The sequence below is a fragment of the Amphiura filiformis genome, chromosome 8 (assembly GCF_039555335.1).
Source record: "Amphiura filiformis chromosome 8, Afil_fr2py, whole genome shotgun sequence".
NCBI lineage: Eukaryota > Metazoa > Echinodermata > Ophiuroidea > Amphilepidida > Amphiuridae > Amphiura > Amphiura filiformis.
In genome coordinates, this window is record NC_092635.1 from 20,490,384 (window position 1) to 20,512,634 (window position 22,251).

Below are 22,251 nucleotides of genomic sequence, written 5' to 3' on the forward strand. Positions count from 1 at the left end.
ATAGTTTGTGTATGGCTCACAATGTAAAGGAAAAGTCTAATGAATTTACACACATTGAAAATAGTGTCATCGGAATTCAAATCATTATTTTCCAAAGACTGAAGGTTTTTTGTTCATTTTATATAGACAAGGAAAGTTGTAGTATTTTTGAAATTGAATTGTTGATAACAGTAACGCGAAACTAAAATTTAAGTATCATTTAAATGCTTATGAACTTTGGAATCTCAAACTTATGATAATCTTGCTAACTGTCAAAACTGAGATAAGAATGATGTTAGATTGTTTAGATTTTGAAGTGTGTGTGGTAAAAAAGCAAATAATATTAATCAGTTGAAACTAAACAAAAGGTAATCTCTCATTCAGGTATACTTTGTGACATATACGGTGCCTATATAAATTGAGAGGATGATGTCTTAATCTGTAATTTACTAGTAATGGTTAGGGCATTTGATTTATTATCGCAAGGTTATGAGTCTTGTCAGATGCACTACGTTGTGTCCAGGCCCGTAGCCTGGATTTTTTGTAAGGGGGTGCGGATTTTAAAAGTACAGACTTTTTGAGCGTGAAGTGCAAGCATCAGAATGCAATTTCAATAAAAGGGTCAACATTTTCATATGATGGATAGCTTTTCATCCCAGCTACATACACTTTAAGTACATATCATTAGGTTTATTAAGTTTACTTCAAGGACTGTTAAATGTCAAAAATATCGTTTTTTATTTAAATTTGTCATGTAATTTGTATTATCACAATTAAAAAAAAAAAAAAAATCAAAATTATTTCACTGTTTTGGTTTGTCCGGCGCACTTTCTAGTATGGGGATTTGAAATTCTTAAAATCTGTAAAAAGGGTGGGCGGGGTTAAAATGTTGCTGTTTGGGTGGGTTTCTTTTAGCGTGGGAACGAAATATAAAGCATGTGGGTAAAGCTACCAATTACAATGTATGGTAATAAAGTAATTTGATGATATCTTCAAAAACATTAATATTTTCTTGGTAAATTGCAAATGAAAATTACGTAAATTAATTTGCTGAGATTTACAACAATCAATGATTCTGATCCATGTTGACATTCCCTCGCGCACTGAATGTATCATAATAATAGATCCAGGATGTCAGCCATGTGTAGAAGTGATGTGTACATGTGTTTTTTTGGATCTTGAGGGGGAAACAAAAATTGATGATGAAAATGAGTTCGAAAATAGCAATCTACAGGGACCTTTTGAGGCAAGTAATTGTGCTAATATTTAATATTGCAAATGTTTCAGATGAAGAAGAAATTCATAATTTGTTAGATGAGGATAAATTCTGCATCACTTCAAACTCTGAAATGGATGATGATGGTGCAGATCATGAGAACCAGGAAGTGACTATGTATATTTGTGATAGCGACAAAGCTTCTGAATTTGAAAATTACAATGTTGTAAGCTTTGGTCACAAAAGGGTGTGGGGGTTCAATTCCTGGTAACAAGGGTGGCTAAAAAGCATGGCGGAAAAATAAAAAGGGTGGGGGTTTGACCCCCTGATAGTGTATTTGCTATCAGAAGGATATTCCTTGTTTTCAGAATGCAATTTGGTGTCAGTGGCGTACCGTGGCCGCCCCAACCCCGGGGGCTGAAGAAGAAACAATTTCGCCGCCCCTTCCTTAACAGCCCGAAAAGGTTGACCCAATTTTTTCTCGGTCGTTTGAAAAGTGAAGAGCAAAAAAAAAAAAAAAAAAAAAAAAAAAAAAGGATTTTAGGAGCGAGCGCCTAAAAGCAACCATTTTATCAAAATTTTATACTTTTTCAATTTTTTGCCGCCTTTTTTCATTGCTAATTCGTTTTGCCGCCCATTTGTTTTTGCCGCCCTGTTTTTGCCGCCCTTCTTCTTCCGCCGCCCTTCAGTTTTGCCGCCCCTACTTTGACCCGGGGCTGGCGCCTAAAAACCCCCCGCAAAAATACGCGCGCATGGGTGTGTCTGATATGTGCTCTCAGGTCCAACAATAAAACTGAGCAAACATTGCTGTTCGATCCCTTAAATTAAGTTGCTGTACATTTAATAAAAGTATGTGATTGTTTGAGAGTTAGAGGTCATTGCCATCACATACATTGAAGTATGTACGGTACATGCAGAAACTGTGGATGTGGCGCAGATTGTGTACACCGTACGGTATTCATTCATTTCATTGTGGGCTGGCATTGTAACAACCAGGGAATTTCAGCTTCATTTGACAAGTCATTACAATATCATTTGTAAAAATAATCAATTATTCAGTCCAGCGAATGAAAGTATAAACATATATAAAACAAATATTTTGTGTAAAATGCCATGTGACTTGGAAATAAAGTTCAATGAATAAATGAATTAATCATATGAATGAATGAATGAATGAGTGAGTGTGTGGGCTGAGTGAGTGAGGTAGTGAATGATGAATTGAATAAATATGAGGTGTTCATACATGTATATTGCTTAGGGGCTGTGCAATAAAATTTTGAAGAAGCATGTCAAAAATTGCCTGCCCCTCCTGTCGGCTTGCTAAAAATTGCTTGCCTCCCTCTCGGGCTGCTAAAAAATATTTTCTCCCCCTTTGCACATGCCATATTTTTGGGTTCCCAATTTGCGACCCTTAAATGATCTAGAAATATAATGCGAGAGTACCCCATAAATGTATGCCAAAAATTCTATCCTATTTTACCTTCCCATCCAGGGCTCGTAGTTATTTCACTGCCCGTTAAAAAAGAGTGGTTCTAAACTCTGAAGGTTGATAATGTATTATGAAGACCTCCTACATTATGCGTTGATATCATCATGGAAGAAAGAAATAAACTATTCTTAAAAAGTTACTTTGTTTTGGCATGAGACTGCTTTTGGTTTTAGAGCTGTCAGCTGTGGTGGTGGTGGAATCCTGCAAAAACATTACACATTTTTGTACAGATTGGCTAGTGAACAATGCAAGCCATGACATGGAATGGTTCATTACTGCAGAAATCAACATGTACAAGTGTATACAACTATACATGTAGATTTACTATAAAATGATATTTTTCAATTTTATTTCCTGGTAAAACACAAAAAAGAGGAAGACATGTCATGATGTAAAAATGGCCTGGCACAAATTTAGGCAGAATGATGTCTCGACCTTCCTAGGTCAATGGTATACCTTGTACAATCACATCTCCTAATCACATCTGATGTTATTATTATAATCTAGCACAATAATAAATCGCAGACTAATAATAATCTAGGATCTTTTAAAAAATATTAGTGTGAGCAAGCACTGTGGAGCAGAGCGATGTCCTATAAAATGAAGATGACACCTGGCATTGAGTGCATTTTTATGAGTGTATGTCATCCTTATGAAGTGACAGAAATAGCAATAGCTGTAGCAGGAGGTAATTGTGAAAATGAAAAGATAATTTCAATCTCCCATAATTTGTACCTGATATATGCGTTTAGGGAACAAACCAAAAGTTTGATGACATCTTGTTTAACAAAAGTCCTTTTGTGAGGAGGGGGTCAATAGGTCTGATTATGTTTATTAAAAAACTGGTTAAAATATCTGTCAAAGTTGTTCTTCAGCTTGGAATTTTTTAACATTTTACTTAATAATGTTACAGTGAGGGAGGTGGTCAGTCAGCTTCCTAACATCAAGGCCTATATATATATATGATGTCATCAAACTCCTGGTTTGTTCCTTATGTATGAATACATAGCCTCATTAGCCTGCATACATCTGTAACCATGGTAACCCAGATATTTGTAAATTAAAAGAAAAAAAATGAAAAAGTTTAAGCTACCCTACAAATTTGTTCCTGTCCGAGCAACTCATTAATAGGCACATATGCTCATTAACAAATTTCTACAGTTTATCAATTTTACTCTGCATCAGGCTGCAAATCAATTTTGTATTAAATTATTCCTGAAAAATCTTAATGTTAGAGCCACAAAATTAGGGCACTTAAAATCATCCTGCGTTCATCTGCACACCATCAATAGGCATTTGTATTACACAATATTTGATCAAATCAAACCTTGCTGCCTTACAAAACAAGATGTGAAGAAGGTCGATTCTAATTATAATGCAATCACTTGATTCTATGCTGACTTGGACCATTGTAAAATCTCTAACAAGGAGAATGTTTTCATTTTTAAATTTCTTTATTTTTTTTTATATTAGTTTACCTTTTTGAATTTGATATGTTTTATTTGTAAGTTGAATACATATGTTTTACAACTGCATATTACAGTCTTTATGAAAATAAGAGGGAAAATTTAGACAAATTAAAATGTGAGTTTTTACATTTGGCCTTGACATTTTGTGATTCTTGTAATTTTCTTTGAAAATCTTTGAAAATTGTTCAGTTTTGCTGATTGTTGGTCAATGTCATATCATGTTAGATTATTTGATACAAAGTTACCCCGCAATTTACCGAAGAATATAATGCCCTACAAATTTCCATACATTACTGCAAAATAAAATAGCAGTTTTCACTAAATTATCTTTTTCCACTGTAGCAGCTTTGCACAGCCTCTGTAATGAACCTGTATGGTGATCTAAAATTTACACTTACTACTCGCTTCGCTCACTATTCGAGGGGCGTCATGGTTTCTGAATGGGGCTAGTTCTACAGCAGCTTTGAAATGTATATTTTAATTTGGGTATTTAATTTTTTTTTTTTATAATGGTCATGAAAACTACGAAACTGTGTAATGAGTCATAATGAGTTTCCAAGTTCATGGGACAGTAGAATCTATTCGACCATGTCTTGTTCAATCAGCAGATATTAAAATTTATGAATCAAAACACTACATGTTAATTAACTTAAACTGGTACTTATTCAATTCTGGACCATAGTTTTACAGCAATTAAAATATAGCCTTCGAAATAATCAAATTTGGCACCTTTTACAATAAACAGTTTTATTAAAAATGGTTCTTTTTCATTGAATTCTTCTGTGCTGCATTTGTATTAAGGTCTAGAACTAGAAGAGAAACTTCTGGGCCAGGATTCTGGGTATCGCATGCTCACAGCATCTCTTCTTATTGGTGGTTGCCTGTATAGTGCCTGTATAGACTTGGGGCAAAAAAGATAAATTCTCAATTTAATTGGCAACACCTGTATATTAAATACCGACTTCTGCTCTCCATATGGTTAATTTAGGATTGGGTAATTGAACCATGAGAGTACTTGTCCTTTGTAGAGTATTAAGTTTAATCGATAAGGCATTTAACTATGGTGTGAGAGTTTGCGGGTTCGAACCCTGGTGATGGTTTAGTATGCTCTCGTGGAAAAAATGAGTTGGCTTGAAATTCCCTGGACAAGGAACTTACTGCTAATTGTCTTGTAACTCATACAAAACTGGGGGAGCTGATTCTGGTTGCGATGGTCAATTGTGGAATGTCTACGGTGTGTGCTCTTGAAGCTGCTAAGTCCCTGAGTTGTTGAAAAATGGTTTATGGAATGATATAGGGCCGTAGTGGTCAGCAACAACCTGTAAAGTGTGCTGAGGCTTGTGGATCAACGTCTAGGCGATGTGCCTGTGCGTAGCACACAATACATGTAAATCACTGCATTTTTTTTGGAGTATTTTAAGCTGTCATTCCTGTGTCTAGAGAGTTGCATATCTATCACAGTTAGTTTCAAAAAGAAAATGGTGTTTAAGTTAACCCTGGCTGGCACAATCTATCTTGATTGTTCATGTGGAACATTGCTGTTTGGGTACCTAAGCAGTAAAATCAAAATCAAATTTAAAATCTAAATACAATTATTTCCTCATAAATTTTGACTCAAGTGAATTGTAAAGTTAAATTATAAGCTTGATATTTGCTTGCTTAACTATCCTAAGTAGACTAGATGTGCCATAGAATGGATTGTAATAGAAAATTGGCTCAACAAATATTTATCATTATTGTGGAAAGAGACTAAATAAATATTGAATCTGTCAACATTGCGACAGAAACGAAAATGAACATAATATTAAAATGTGAGTTAGATATCATAACATCGATTGAGAGGGAAGAAAGGTAAACATGGAAAAACAAAGTCATTGATCTAATTGAGCAAACTAAACTAAGGTGATGCTCTACGATCTTAACCCCCTGAGCACTACCGCCGATCTAACATTGCCTCTGATTGGTCAATTACATGATATCTTCACTTAAATCACCAATCAGAATGGAGCTTTACAAATAATTCACCCTAATTTTTTTGTTTGGTGAAATTATTCTAACAATGTTGCTGATTGGTCCAATTGATAATTATAAATTCTTTTTGGCCAATCGGCAGGTAGTTCTCATGGGGTTATAAATATATCTTGCCTGGAGAGTCATCAAAATAAGATTGTATTGTATTGTACCTGGTGAATTTGCTTTAGAGAGGTTGATACAGGTAGATCTCAATTTTTAGCCATCAAATTTGATTATAGATTTATTAATACAGGATAGTTTATAACATATTTCCTCGAATAGTCGCCCCCCGGGGGCGTTGCATTTTCCAAAAGGGGGTGTTTATTAGAGGTCATTTATAGAATGATAATTCCTGATATAATCATTAGGTAAGCTGAAATGATGAACTTAGGAACAATGACTTCCACGTTTACAACCACATTTTCGCCAATCACCGACACCATTAGCATCCATGTGTGCACCTCAGTATTCGGTAAGCTTACTACTTTGACACATCTTGGTTGTAAAAAGTGGTGGGGGCGTTTAATTGAAGGGGGCGACTATTCGAGGAAATATGGTAGATGCATGAAAAGTACGTAATCATGGCCAATCTGGCTATGTTCTACTCCCACTATGTTATAATGGCCTTCATTAATTATGCAGAAATTAATTTTGTTCTAAAACAAAATTAGGTAATTTTCTTCAGGTAGGGCTTGGGAAAAAGGCATATTTCCGAAATCTTGGCATGTTCTTTTTTCCCAGACCCAAATATCAGGTTAGCTCGAGCCGGGAGCTCAGGTTATGCCAAAATCAAAAATTTTTAACAATTTGTTTCAACATAATTTGTCTTGGCAGCTCCACATTAGGTGATAGATCTACAATATTATGCACATGCGAAATTATGGTTGGATTTGGTTATTTTTGTATATAGTTTTCTGTTCATAATTATGACTCATATCCTTGCCATTCCTAAAAATAGAATTGATGTAAAGTGACATTACACTTTTATAATCAAGATACCTTTAATTTGTATTTTGAGGTTTTGAAGCTGAAATGTGCTCAATCCATGAGCTCATCATGAACTTGATTGGACTTCTACATGTATGTAATTAACCGATCTATATAGATCTATCAGTGGAGGTTGAGACATGAAATTTAACCCAGAGGGGTCTCCAGGTTTGATAGAATACGGGTATGTGCCACAGTTTTGCGTTGCATTGTCAGTAGTTTTGTCCCTTGGCATGCTCGCTATTATGCGGCCCATACATGATCAATTTTATTGATCAATATTGGGGACCCTACATTGTAGATATGCAGAAGTGGATACAAAACCTATAATTAAAGTGCTTTGTTTCAAAACCCCTTACATGTACATCCACTTGAGCAATTTTGAGAATACATCACAAAATCATCAATATTAAGGGGGTTTCAACAGAAGCAGTTTTGGGCGGGATGCTCATCCTACCCAAGCATCCCACCAAAAACTGCTTTTGTTGTAAACCCCCATATATCAGTACTTTTTTTGACTATGCGAGTGGGTAGCGCAAGGCCAACCCTAAGGGCTGGATTGAGGGAGAAGTCTATGGATGGGAGAGTGTGGACCCGAGTGTGGATTAAAATCTTAGTTGTAGGCTGATCAGGGTACTGCATGTCCATGGATTCATAATTATGCCTTGCCTGGTTTAGCTTGGTTTCATGATGGGACACTTGTACCTGGACACTTGTTGGTAGTTCAATAGTTCATGTTTAGGTATACTCAAAACAACATCTATATAATGATAGTACGCTGTACGCATCATATGTGTGTGTGTCTAAACTTCTTTGAAAGTGTCAAAAGTTTTAGACGCCAACTCAACAGCAACTCAACAAGTACATGTAAATCGTCAGCTACTTGTATTTTCATGGTACATTGTACACCATGACTAGCACATGTACAAGAGGTCAAAAGTTCACATTCAAGTCTGTCACTTGTCTAGAAATCAGGAACATCTGGTTTGAGCCATCACTCATGTATGTAATTGAAATATGACACTGGTAATATGACAGTTAGGGGTTACAAGAGGTCACAGAGTATTAAAATACTGCTATTGGAGATACATGTAGACAATGAATTGGATGTAGAACCTTGGTACTGATGGAAGTAAAGTGTCATTGGAGCAGGGGGTAGGTGCCACCCAATCGATCAGAAATTTTAGAAAATCCCATCTAGGAAAATTGCCGAAAAATGGCTTGTTCCCCCAATCAGACCTGGCGCTTCCCAATATGATGACCTACGCTAAGCCACTGATGGGAGGGGGTTACATCATATTTTTTGTTGGGTATGTTCCTTCAGACTGGAAATTGTGGGTGTGTGGGAGTTGAAGACATACTGTACAAGGGCGCTTTTGGAGCTGCAAACTAAAAATGTCACTTTCTGTAACACTCTCAGTCTCAGGTACAGGTACTACAAAATACTATGTAATATTCACTGGGCAATGGGCATGCATGCATCCCACATGATACGATGACACAATCACGCTAAGTGATATGCGCACGGTTTCATTGGCTTCTAGTTGTCGACTTAGTGCTTGGCACGCGAGGGGTCTCGGGTTTGAATCCGCACCAAAACAAACAACTTCTTTGTTCATCTTCACTCCTTATTCCTTCTTTCCTTTCCATTTGCCAAAAACCACTTGGAGCATTGAGTTAAGAGCTTTAATATAGATCAATGTGTGTCAGGGCTACCTGCTAAGAGTTATTCCTGACAATTGTAAGAATATAGCGGGGCCTAAACCCTAACCCAACTAGGACTCACTAAAGCTCACTATTAAAACCACTCTGTGTGCATGCATTCCACGGGACTTGATGACGCAATCAGACCAAGTCATATATACCCAGGGAATTGTTGGCCGGGCCAAAGTCACCTGTGTAGCTATATGCTGGGGATCTTCTGCGTGGGCCAGCGTGGCATGCGAGGGGTCCGAGGTTCGAATCCCGGGGGTGCCAAGTGACTTTCTTCTTCATCTTCTCTCCTTTTTCGTTCCTTCTTTCCCTTCCGATAGCCAAAAACCACGGGTAGGGTTAGGGTTAAATATTAAGTGTCTTTCAGAACTCTATACATTTTTAGCCAAATTCAAGGGTCTTTCGGAGCTGTGCAGTCCAAAAATGGATGTCATACACAATGATGGAATTCTCATTGCAAAAGAAAAGATGGATTGGAGACAAAAAAGTGATATTGCAATGTTGACTGAAGATGTTGATATATGATATGATATTATTACATAATATTTTCATCATTAATTAGTTTGTTTATCTACTTAAAAATCAATTATACTAATGTACATTCGTAGTACTATAAATGGAGAAAAAAATCAATATTTTCGAAAGCTGCATAAATGTTGGAATGATTGGCTGAGATGGTTGTAATATATAATGGATTGTGGTCATTAAGAAATCTGTCAATTTTTCGGCTCAGTAAATTAATCAATGTAGTGAAAATATGATTGAGGTAAATTATGGAATGTACTGTGCCAATTTAAACAGAGTTTGTTTGCGATATAGCATAAACAGCACATAACGCTGCACTAAAATCGAACACGCACAATTCCTACTTTACTATACTATACGCAGGTACGGCCTTTTTGAATAGTACCCTTTTATGTGACCGGGTACTATGAAATTACCTTGTTCGATTTAAGCAATACGCGTGCACCTGCAAAACATGCACCATATACCCGAATAGTATACTTCTATGTGAACTCAGCCTAATACTCGCTATCACTTATACAATGTATGCTTTGGCTACGTGTACACGCTCCACCTTGAGGTAAAGAACTTCAAATATTTTGGCTAAAAAGTGATATTTTCACTTTAAATCAAACAATTTTTGTGGTACCGTAATTAAATAGATCAAATTAAAGGGTGCAGCATTATCCCTTACACTCAAAAATGTGTCCTCGGCAGTAAAAACGTTTAAATAATGGGTTTGGCTGCGCCTCATCCATTATTTACGTTTTATTGGACACATTATTTGGGTGTAAAGGAAATATTTATCACAGGTTTAAGAATAATATGCAGAAATACCCATCAAATTTGGACATATGGTTCTCAAAAATGTATGATAGTTATCATTATACTGAAAACAATAAGATACAAAAGCATTTGTATCATTATTTTAGTCAAATCTCGTTTTAAGTTTTATGTACATCTTGACTCATTAGGCTTAATTGCATTTGGGTGCATAAATATATTCGTACTTGTGGTACTAATGATGACAAAAATACATTTATTTGATTGATTGACAAATTATTCCCATGTAATAAAGAGAAATTAAAATTCATAATAATTGAAAATATGGTATTTGAAGTCATTTCAAAGAGTGAATGCACTAACCATGAATTTGATAATGATATTTTGGTAAAAGAAGGGTACTGTTTTCAGTAGACATGCAATACAAGAAAAGGGTGGCCCTCTTATTGTCTTATTTTTACTTCTCAAATTTACAATCCTATAGGGGCTTTTTATACAATTTGGTGGGGAGGATAAAATTGAGGGGGGGGGAGGAGTCAAGATTTTTTTTGCAAGCCAAAGCGGGGGGTATGCAGATTTTGGCATGTTACAGAGCACCTTCTTAATAACACACTCTAAAAAGGCCTGGGTAATAGGCAAACAGTACAGAAATGTTTAAATATGCAAAATTTTCTTGCTTTATACATTTAGACCATTTTGGTTTGCAAATTGGAACCCAAACATTTGGCATGTGCAAAGGGGGAGGGGCAAAGATTGTTTGGCAGGCCAAGAAGGGGAGGGAAAAGTAATGTTTGGCAAGCCAAGGGAGGGAGGTATGTAATTTTTGGCATACTGTTTGGGCATTTTACCCCCCCCTAATGATTTGTAACATTCAGTGTTGACTGTTTTATGGTGACTCTCACAGGAGGTAGCTTGTCAAACATGTATCACAGATGTATACATGTATTTCGATATTGATTTCTAGATTGAATTTTCAAGTTCATAATAAATTATTGCTTCTTTTGATGAAATGTTTTGTATACAATTTTATGTTAGCTAAAATAAAGCGATGGTCTGGCTCACTGGCAGGCTTGTAGGTTGCTGTGTAGTCATCATTGTTAACATTGATTTTATTTTTAGATTTGATTGATTCCTATTTATGCGATACAATATTATAGATTGATTTCAATTGTTACAGTAAGTGGTTTGAATGCAGGTATTTGATTTGGCTTTAGGCTTGAGACGAAAACATATTTCAAAACTTCAATTTCCCTTTGTGGTAGAGTCAGGCAGAGGTAGGGAAAATGTCACTATGTCCATAGACCCTGGTTTCCAGGGTCTATGCTATGTCATAGAATTTAACAATTTGATTTGGTTTATTACTTCAACATTTTAAACATAAATAATTTTAAAATACATCCTATATGAACATGAAAAAGGGGAAAATAGGTAAATTAAGGGCTGGGGTATGAACGTTTGAACAGTATTTATTTTGGGACATTAGAGCACATCAGACATATCGAATTGCATTCTGAATACGAAGAATGTCATTCTGATATCATATAATTTTGAATTTTTGAAATTAGCAATTTAATACACATTTTATGGCAAATCATTAAAAATTGATATTTTTGATATTTAACAGTACTCGAAGTAAACTTTATAAATCTGATGATTTATACTTAAAGTGTATGTAGGTGGGATGAAAAGCCGACGATCAATTGAAAATTTTGACCTTTAGTATTGAAGATATGGATTTTTTTCCCAAAACACCAAAAAAATTAGGTCTTTTTGGGAAAAAATCCATATCTTCAATATGAAAGGTCAAAATTTTCAATTGACCGTCGGCTTTTCCTCCCTGCTACATACACTTTAAAATATATCATTAGATTTATATAATTTACTTTCGAGGACTGTTATATATCAACAATTGAAAAATATCAAATTTTTATAATTTGCCATAAAATTTGTATTATATTGTGATTTTCAAAAAATGAAAATTATTTGATATCAGAAAGACATGCTTCGTATTCAGAATACAATTCGATAGGTCTGAGGTGCTCTCATGTGCCACAAAAAATACTGTCGAAACGCAATAAACGCTCATTTTAGATCCCTTAATGCATAGTGAAATTTAAGCTCTGCATAATTTTATCTCTTGGTAATAAGGAAAATAAAATGCTTTTAAGTTCATATGATCAAGATAATGAAAGTTATACATAATACATAACATATATGTGACACGATCTGGTCCATGGGGGCCAAAGGCGGCAAATTTGAAACTGAGATAAAGGTAAAAATATGGAGAAAAAAACAATCAAATACATAAGAAAATAGACATCAAAAAACTTCACAACTTTAGAACCAAGTATGCTAGACCTTTGGTGCTTTCAGTAAATGATAGCCTATTGTCAGTATAAGGCGCGTGAAAGTTGATTCCGAGTTTACTGTCCCCCGCCCGCGTCACTTTTTGGAAACCAAAAATACCTGCATCAAATGTTTAAAAATGCCAAAATAATTCATTATTTTCAAAGTATCAGTGTTTTCACCAGTTTTAGCAATTGGAAATTCATATATTTTTGTTTGTAAAACATATAAATTCATAACTTGGAAGCAAAACCAGGCTCTTTTCTAACTTTCCTAGTCCCTACCTTTCGTGAACATTTTTTCGTCGCATTTATTTCCATTTAGCTTTAAATCAACACGCATTTTAGGTCAATAATGAAATCTGATGAAATAATGAAAAATGAAAAAGTCACCTCACCAACCTGGAAAAAAAAAGTGATGATAAACTGGGAATTGATTTTCATGGGCCTAATGTAATAATTACAGTAACTCAATTTTCAAAAATGCCTCCTTTGGCCCCCCCATGGACCAGATAGTGTCACATATTATGTAGGTCAGGTAACAAAGCGTTCATAATCATAATAATTATAGTGTACCATCATTAAGGCCTAAAAAAACTGAAAAGGTGACTTAAACCGGAATGGGAAACTATGGGCGAGGCACATGTATTTTTAATACAAAGTGAAATTAATAGCTGAAAGATTTTAATTGTTCAACCTGCATTTATACTAGTGATCCATTAAAAAAAAATTATTAATATGGGTCATTTAGTGGAATGTCATCCAAAAGAGGGGGTTATCATGTGACAATTGCTGGAACTGCGTAATAGTGCGTATGTTTTTAAATATCCAAAATTGTCATTTATTAAAATGCTGAAGTTTTTGATTAAAGGAAGCAAATTTTTCTCAAAACATTTGGTCATATAGATCATGCAGTAAGCCCTAGATGACTTTGAAAAGGCAAATTTTTGCAATCATTATATTATACAAAATGCAGGAGCTTTAATGTATGGAATTAAATCATGGGTAAATGTCAGGGGGTGCTTCGTGATCCATGAATGAGATAGTGGTTTCATGCCAAAAATATATTACTATTATTAAATGTTTGATGTATGACACACACGGACTGGAATACGAGATCAAAATGACATCAGTTAACTTATTTTTCACCTGATTATCATCAAAATGAAATCTTTGGTACATTTGACCTTTACCCACAACTTGAGATTTTTCCTGATGTGCCTTGGTTAAATGCCTTGTTTTAAACTGCAATATAGATCTGTTTAATAATATTGTTAGACCATTTTTAGCTTTATTTAAGTCATAATTTCTGAAGTTATTTTGTAGTGTAGCGAAAATCATTACTGTTCGAAATGTCAGAAGAGATATTTACTTCTAGTGCAGTGAATGATTCCTGTAAATACTTCACATCTTTGTCAAAGACTCTCAGGATAGGAGTGACAATCCAGCAAGTTGGTACTATGATCCAGGATAGAATATTGAAGGTGCAAATATGATTGGTGCTGATTGCTTAAAGCTCAGGGCTCGTAACATCCACACACCCTGCACGTGCACAGGCAATAATTTCGCATACATTTTGTAGGATATGAATACAAACGTTACTCTTTTTAAAGTGCTGTGACTTTAAACCAACTATCAAATAAGACAGAGCGCATTCTTTAGACTAGTTGAACATGTTGTCATTATTTAGACTGTCAATATTGACACAGTGATAAGGATAACTTTAGAAAAGTCAAAGAAGTGCAACAATGTCCTGCTGCTTAACCTATGGGCTGTCAATCAATCAAGAAGTATGGACAAATTATTTGGTTTGCAATGTAGAACTTATTCTTTGTTTTTGCTTTCAAGTTGCCATGGCAACTTGACTAGTTTATGTTGGCAACCTTTTATGAGAACATAACATATGATGACACAAGATTATTTGTCTTTATATTTTCCTGATATTCTGAAAATGTATTCACATTGCTCCTTTGTCAGGGTTTCAACACGTTTCGGCAGCTGTTTCACTTGCACATCCATGCGGCGTCTGTAAGTGCGCGCGTATGTACACAAATGCTGGCGATTTGAGGCTGTGCAGGCTGCGCCTAATGAAATGCATCGTACATGCTGACGTCACTGCCACATCAGGGTGAAAAGGTGTAATTAAATTTAACAAATGCATAAGAGAATTGAGCATCTCCAATTGCCAACTTTACTGGTTTCAACCCGGCAAAAATTGGCATTAACAGGTTTTGGCCAGTTTTTGCCACTTTTCCGGCAAATAGTGAACCTTGCTTGCAAGAATCTTAAAAATATTAAAATTTTTAAAATAAAAGTATAATAGGCAGAGTCCGTGGTAATCATGCTGCATTATCTGATTATAGGGCTGGGCTGCATACTGTTTATGTCTTGTTTTGTTATGATTTTTTTGATCAGCGAATCTCGTACAGCGTACCTTACCTTACACAATCAGTAATAACATCTCTTGAAACAAATAAATCATACTTGTCCTGCTGCAGGAAATAAGTAGATTTATCAATGTGTCCTTTACATAACAATTTTCAGGCATACATTTGTGTAGGAGTAGGACTTGGATGTGATGATTTTATCTTATCAAATAAGACAAATAAATATGGTGCTTGCTTGGTAAATGTCAAACTAGATCTTGATCAATTAAAACATGGATATGATCAATGTGTATGCTACGACTTCCAGGGTTTGGCCATTTTTATCTCTCAAAAAGAGTAGGTTGTGTTGACTGTGCAAAAACTATATTGGTTAAGCTGCATACAAAATTACAAAATGAAAGAAAACACTACTCATCAAGAATAAAGCTGGAGATACAATACAATATGCTTGTCAGAAATATGTGATTATGGAAGCCAAAAACACTTGGTTTTGGTTCCAGGCACTCTACAAATCTGTGAATTTATTTATTTATTTGTAATTTTCCTCAAAAAATACATTTGGAGCCAAAACGGGTGAATTGTGCCAAACGTATTTGACTATACAACCCATGATGGAAGAGAGGGAGATATGTTGCTTTTCACACATCCACAAAAAACTTGATAATTTTCCCCTTAGGCGACGAAAAAAGAAAACCCAGTTCTACGGGCCCGACTGACCCAGATTTTGAACAAATCGGGAAAAAAAATGTTCCTGTACAAATGAATGCCGACCCAAATTTCGGAAATTGCAGGAACAAAATTTTGTTTTGTATTTTCTCAAATTGCAAATTATTTACAGATTTTGGTGACTTTTTGGGTCATTTCCGAAAAGGAATAAGGCCGCCCGACCGACCGACCGTCCGTAGAACAGGGTTTCTTTTTCTTCATTTAACTTCACCTTAATTCATTGACCATCACCAGGCCCATAGCCAGGATTTATTTTGTGTGTGTGTGGGGGGCACAGATTTTATAAGGCAGATTTCGCGAGCGTGAAGCGTGAGCATCAACGGGTGGGGTTCAGGTTTTAGGCAATTTTGATGGTAATTTTAGGAAAATTGTCTGCATCAGTTTATCTTGAGACAGACTTTTTGTTTTGAGAGTCATTTCATGGGGAGGAGGTCACCCTTGCACCCACTGGCTACTGCCTACTTACCATCACCTTCTGTTTCATGAAATCATTTAGCCAATTTTCTAAAAAAATATTGATTCGTCACAGATTATTTATAAGAATCTCATTTTATTTTCTGTAGGATATGACATCATATTCACAACCTTTTAAAATATATGATGGATGTTTTAAAATGCATTAAGTAATACTTGCACAAAACAAGGGTCATCACCACAGTGGGTCAGCATTATAGCTGTCTGCCTCTGCAATCGCACAGTGTTGATTATAGTATAGATTTAAAAATCTATGACTATAGAAGGGTTGATTGTGTAGAAGGACTTGTTGACATCATTTTTAAAGTCCCTGAAGACATTAAGATGAAGACGAGGAGAGAAAAGATGAAATAGAGGCACATGTATATACAAGGGTTGTATGATTTCAGATTTTGTGTAGTCACTGAGTCAGCACCAACTAAAAGCAACGATTTCAACTATGATGACTATTTTTGCAGCTTTACAGGTCAAAATCTGAAAATATGTTAATAAATTAATAAACCGGGTGGGTCCACTAGTCGTAAGGTTCACTGAAAAATAAAAAGGGGTAGCTAGTCCGAAAAGTTCGCAAGCATCCTAACCCTACCCTGACTCTAAATGTAACCCTACATGTAACCTTACCCCCTGACCTTAACTTTCGTACTGGCGACACCTTTTTATTTTGTGGACTAGCGAAACCTCATTATTTTGGACTAGCGACCCCTATCTTCAGACTAGTGAACCTTAGGACAAGCATACAGTTACCTAGTTAACCTAGTGCCCCAAATTCAAATTTAACTTGGGCATCGTCAAAAGAATGGATGATCAATGGCGTAAACAACCCAGCAGACATACAGTATTTGAAACATACTGAGGGCCTGTATCAAAATTTAAAAACATAGCGCAAAGACAGCACTGTGTAAAATAGTGAAACTAATATCGTAGAAATATAAATACACGTTCTGCACATTCAGCTCAGCAGGTAGGCTCATTGTGAGGTGCTTGAGAAATTGAAGATATGTGACAAATCTGTTGCACATCTTAGCTGTTTTTATCAAAATTCTATATAACTCCAAATAAGGAACAAACCCTGAACTAATGCTCTAAGCTTAACACTGACTTGGAGATATTCTAGAGTTCGGGCCAGAGTTACTAGTAAGTAGTATGCCTAAAATTCTTTAACTTGTTGGTACAAACTGTTAAAAAATCTTGCCAAAAAATGTAATGATTTTACTCAGGGCTGTCAACTTTTTGGAATTGCTTGGCGTGAGACAGAGGCGTGCATCGGGATTTGCTGACTCAATGTTCATTTTGTACCATGATTATTTGCATGCCACGTAGCTCGAGAATGTGAAAAGGGGGGTAAGAGCAACAAATTATTCATGACGATGCGTGAGATTTTACTAATTTTCCAGTTTTTTGATTGAGATTTACTACCTAGGCGTGAGATTATACTACCTTGGCGTGGGACCGTGAGAAAGTGACCCAATGCGCGAGACTCACGGCCAGTGCATGAGAGTTGACAGCCCTGTTTTACTGCCTAGTGTCCCCAAAAAGGTTACATAGAAAATGAACTACATATTATTATATTGCATTTTGCGATGGTCTTATTCTTGAATTAAAAGCTACTCGGATAATTCTATGATTTTAGACCCAGTCGTAAAAATTATTAAGAAACATAGACCCTGGAATTCTACTATAGAAATCAGTCAGTTCAGCTGTAATTGAGTTAGCGGCCATCAATCTCACGTTATTTTTGTGTGCAATGACTTTGTAATATCTATTCATCTTGTGATAAAATATTCACACATTTTTTATATTTAGTAATGTGTGTAAAAAGCCTACAATATATTTTTGTAGCTAACAGATTAGTTTTTGAAAGAAAATACAAATTCATGGAAGACAAATCTTTCTCTTGTAATCCTGAAATCATATAAAGCTCTTTGCATAAGTTGCACAAATTTAAATGCATCAAAAAATTGATTTTGTTTTCACAATTGTTAATGGAGTTCTCTATATTAAACACATTAGGTATAATACCCTGCAATTTTATTTACTTTACTATTTTCAGTTCACAAATTTTCCATAATTACAGAGGAAGTTCAACACAGTGAATTAGTGCAGTGTACCTGTTATTTGAAAATGATTTATTTCCTTTTTCCTTTTTTTTCTGTCTTTGTATTAGTGTCTCATGGATCTTGTGTTTTTTATTTGACAATGACCTTGTCTCACTACATCAGTTTTACATAACAATTAATTTGGTTGTACATGTAGTGTAGTCTTGCGTTTCTTAAACGGTTTAATATACAGGTTGTTACAAAAAAAACAACAATTTTCACAAAAAAATATACAATTTAGAAAGGGCGGCCAGCATCAAACAGGGCAAGACTTCTCACGGTGGATATGATATGGTGGCAAGAAGACGGTTCCTGATTTAATTGCAATTTCAAGCCATTGATTTATATGGAAAGGATACTAAATATTATATTTCTAAATGAATCTCCTCTCATACCATTAATCACATTAAATAAAACATTTACATGTACACAAAATATACAAAATTTACAAACCGCGAAAGACTCTGACCGCAAAAGACAGGTGATCGCTAGTATGTTTTAATTATTTTTGACTCTGATTTTCACAATGTTTAGAATAAAGGTGGATGCCTGATATAAACCTACATGTATAAAGATGTTGTTGCATGTTGAAAGGGGGAAGAAATTTATGTCAGCCCACACTTTCTCCTGTCTGTTTGACTTAACTGGTTTCTTTCCCAAAATTCCAACAACTCCTCTTCAGACAGTCACAAAATCTTGTCACACTCAATTGAGATCTGCCAATGTTATATTTCCAAAGGGCAGACTATATGACCTCAATTGTTTTACATTTCTTGATACATTTGATTTTTTGCTTATTTTCCTTAGGACATTTAACTTGGCATGACTTATAGTGACCTACGACCCCTGCGTGCCTTCATGATGGGAGAGTAGTTGGTATTTCGCTACTGTGCTTTCAATGCTTGAGGCATTGAATTATTGTGAAATATCTGGGTTTATTGAAGAAATGTGTCTTCGGTAAAAATAGAAATAACAATGTTATTATCCAAACTTTGTAATATTGCAATCGGACAAAATATGCCGTACTGAGCAGGTCAGCAACCACTCATGGCACACCTCAGCCCTGATGTTACACGCAACACCTCTGGTGGCATTTTCATTTGAAATTGTATTAAAAAATCTTTGTAATTGTAAACATGTACTACTGTCGAGGCAAGCAAGAAAACTTAATAAGACAACAAATTTTGTATGCCCGTCTCGGATATCTTTGCAATTTGCTAAGCAAAATGCATGGCAAAAGGCAAGCAAATCATGATTTATTATAATAGGTCTGATTTATGTGGGTGTGTGTTTTTAGGGGGGGGGGGTCATGCATGTGTGCATTATATGAGTTTACATAAATTAGAGATGAAATAATGGGTATTGAAAAGGTAAAAGTGATAAGAAATAGTGGTTGAAATATTGGCAGATGCTATTTTGTTCTTGATGAAATCCTAACTACTTGTTATATGCTGGTAGTTTGTGATGAGGACATTAAGATGTGATTTGTTGTCTTAGCAATAGATAAGTGTGTCTCTCATTTGATAACAACCACTTGATGGTCTGATAGATAGCAGCTACTTAATTGCACATCAGACAAGTGGATAGATAGATAGATACACCTGCAACATGATTGACATTAATCGCACCTGTCATTGTGTATTTCAATTTACCAGTATCTGTATTATTAGGGCTGTGCAATAAGTGTGAGCCTTGGGGAGGGTAAAATTGGGAAGGGATGCATAATTATTGCACAGCCCCCTTACTACTTTTCCTCTAGTAAAGGCCTTGGGGATACTGTATAAATTTTCCAGTTTGGGTTATAGGGTGTATTACTATTAGTTTTCAATTAACTATCAAATTGAAGGATGACTGATAGTGATAAACTCAGAGTTTGCTATATATATGTATGAAGGGGAGGATTGGCAAAGTTGATTTCAAAGCTGGGGAAGTTATTGGATGATTTCATTATTTTTGGATGATTTCATTATTTTTGTTTTTATCTGATCTACAGGGAGAGGTTATGAAGGTTGGGGATGCTCTCCAGTGACTGCCACATCCAAATATCCCAGAGATTTTACTAAATAGCCTGACCTGTTAAAATTATACGTCAATGACAAAAAGAAATCTGGGGCTTCTTTTCGTAGATTCTGTTCAAAATACCATCCTAAATAAATGGAGAATAAGAATTTTGAGTCAATTTTGAGTTGAAAGGAAAAAACCTATTTAGCAAATAAAATGCCCCCCTGAAGGTGTGACATTTTCTGATGAGGGGGTATTTATTACAATGATATACTAGTAATTCATGAAAAAATGGTTAGGTTAGCTTTAAAATCATGCCGAAATGACAAACTATGAATTCCGGTTCACTTCCGGGTTTGTGATGTCATTATTTTCAGCAATTACCGATTGTGTGTGGACCCTGGTAAGCTTAGCATGGAAATTTCAGCATTTTTTAAACAGTTTGGTTAAAATAATGGTTTGTCATTTATTAGGGGGGGGGGGGCAACTAAATAGAGTATACAGTTGTGCATATATTTGCATCCAATTGGATTCAAGAGACATTTAAAAACAACATTGCCATCTTTTGGCAGATAACAATGATAAAATAATAGTTCATAATTTTTCAAAATTACCTACTTAAGATGTCTGAGTGGATTCAGACTGTGTCATAACTGATACATTCCCATCGGGTATACCACCATTTATGCTTCATTAAATGCTTCTGAAGATGACAAACAAGTTCAAAGTCCATACAATTATGGAGATATTAACCCCACTAAATGTTCTGCTCGGTTAACATAATCAAATTCCATATCCCCCACATACATGTATAATTGATTTATGTTATCAGAATTATCAACTTTTTTGTCTAATTCTTCATGGATGGCAGGTAGTGATGCAGCGGTTCTTGATAGAACTGTCATTTCAAGAATTGATGTTTGGAAACTGATATTGTAGTTTAGTGGTTAAAATAGATACTGGTTGTCTGCAAAAATTGGATGCCAAATTCTGCTGTAGTCATGCCTTTCTTGCTCATAATGGTGTCGTTATGCATCAAAAATAACCTGATGATTTCCAGATGCACAGTTCTCCAACATAATGCAACAATAACATGCTCAAAAATTAACCTCAAGTTGTGGAGTATGAGGTTTTGTACCCAATGTACTCGGAGGTCATTTTACGATATTTGTGTTAAGAACTGTGCCATGGTGGATGAGGTTGTTTAAGATTCTAGGTTGCTATCTACTGTAGATGAGACATTTTCTGGTTGCTTACCCTAACAGTCATATACCACAAAATACCACAATGAAAACTGCGCATGCGAGAATCCCAGGGTCTGCGATGATGCAATCACCAAAGTGTTATATGCTCACAGAATCGCTATCCGGGGCAGCGTGACCCGTGTAGCTACCGGTCCGTGATCGTGTGCTTGGCATGCGGGGGGGTTAAGGTTTGAATCCGGGGTACCAAGTGACTTCTTTCTTCTTCTTCTCTCCTTATAAAAAGCAGGGTTGGGTGTTTGGGTTAAATGTGAACAGACTTATCACGGGGAAGCTAACAAACTTAAGTTTGGCCATAAAAATGATGCTGCACCTTGACCTTTGCAATAGTAACCCCAATTTTTATGTGAAACTTGCAAAAGTAGCCAATTTCACTATGGGCATTGTAGAGAGTGGATGGGGCATCCAGGGGGGTGGGGGTGTCACAGCAAACAAGCTAGCACAGGCTCAGTTGTGCTACCTGTATGATGATCTGAGATATTCCAACAATATCGCTGCTCACTTTGCTCTCGTTAGTCAAGAGGCGTCAAGGTTTCCGAACGTGAATCCTACAAACAAGCATGCCTTGAAGATGGATTGTCAAAACAATTTAGCGTTACATTTCACATTAAACAATATGTCCCCTACATTATGACAAAAAAATATGACTGTATGGCTTCTCAGGTTGAAATGTGGATTCTTTTAAAAACAATCACCTGATGAGGTATTGCATAATATGAAGTGAAGCAGCTTGCTGAAGTTCTATTACATACACGAATATGCATTAGGCTATGTCAATATGGCAGTGATCCATCTTAGTAATGCTAG

General features: G+C 35.6%; 1 protein-coding gene across 1 annotated transcript in view; it reads left to right on the forward strand.

Annotated features, from left to right (window-relative positions):
• LOC140158782 (tumor necrosis factor alpha-induced protein 8-like protein) overlaps window positions 1-22,251 on the forward strand; it is a 67,394-nt gene that overhangs the window by 5,308 nt on the left and 39,835 nt on the right. The gene's annotated exons all lie outside the window — the stretch shown is intronic.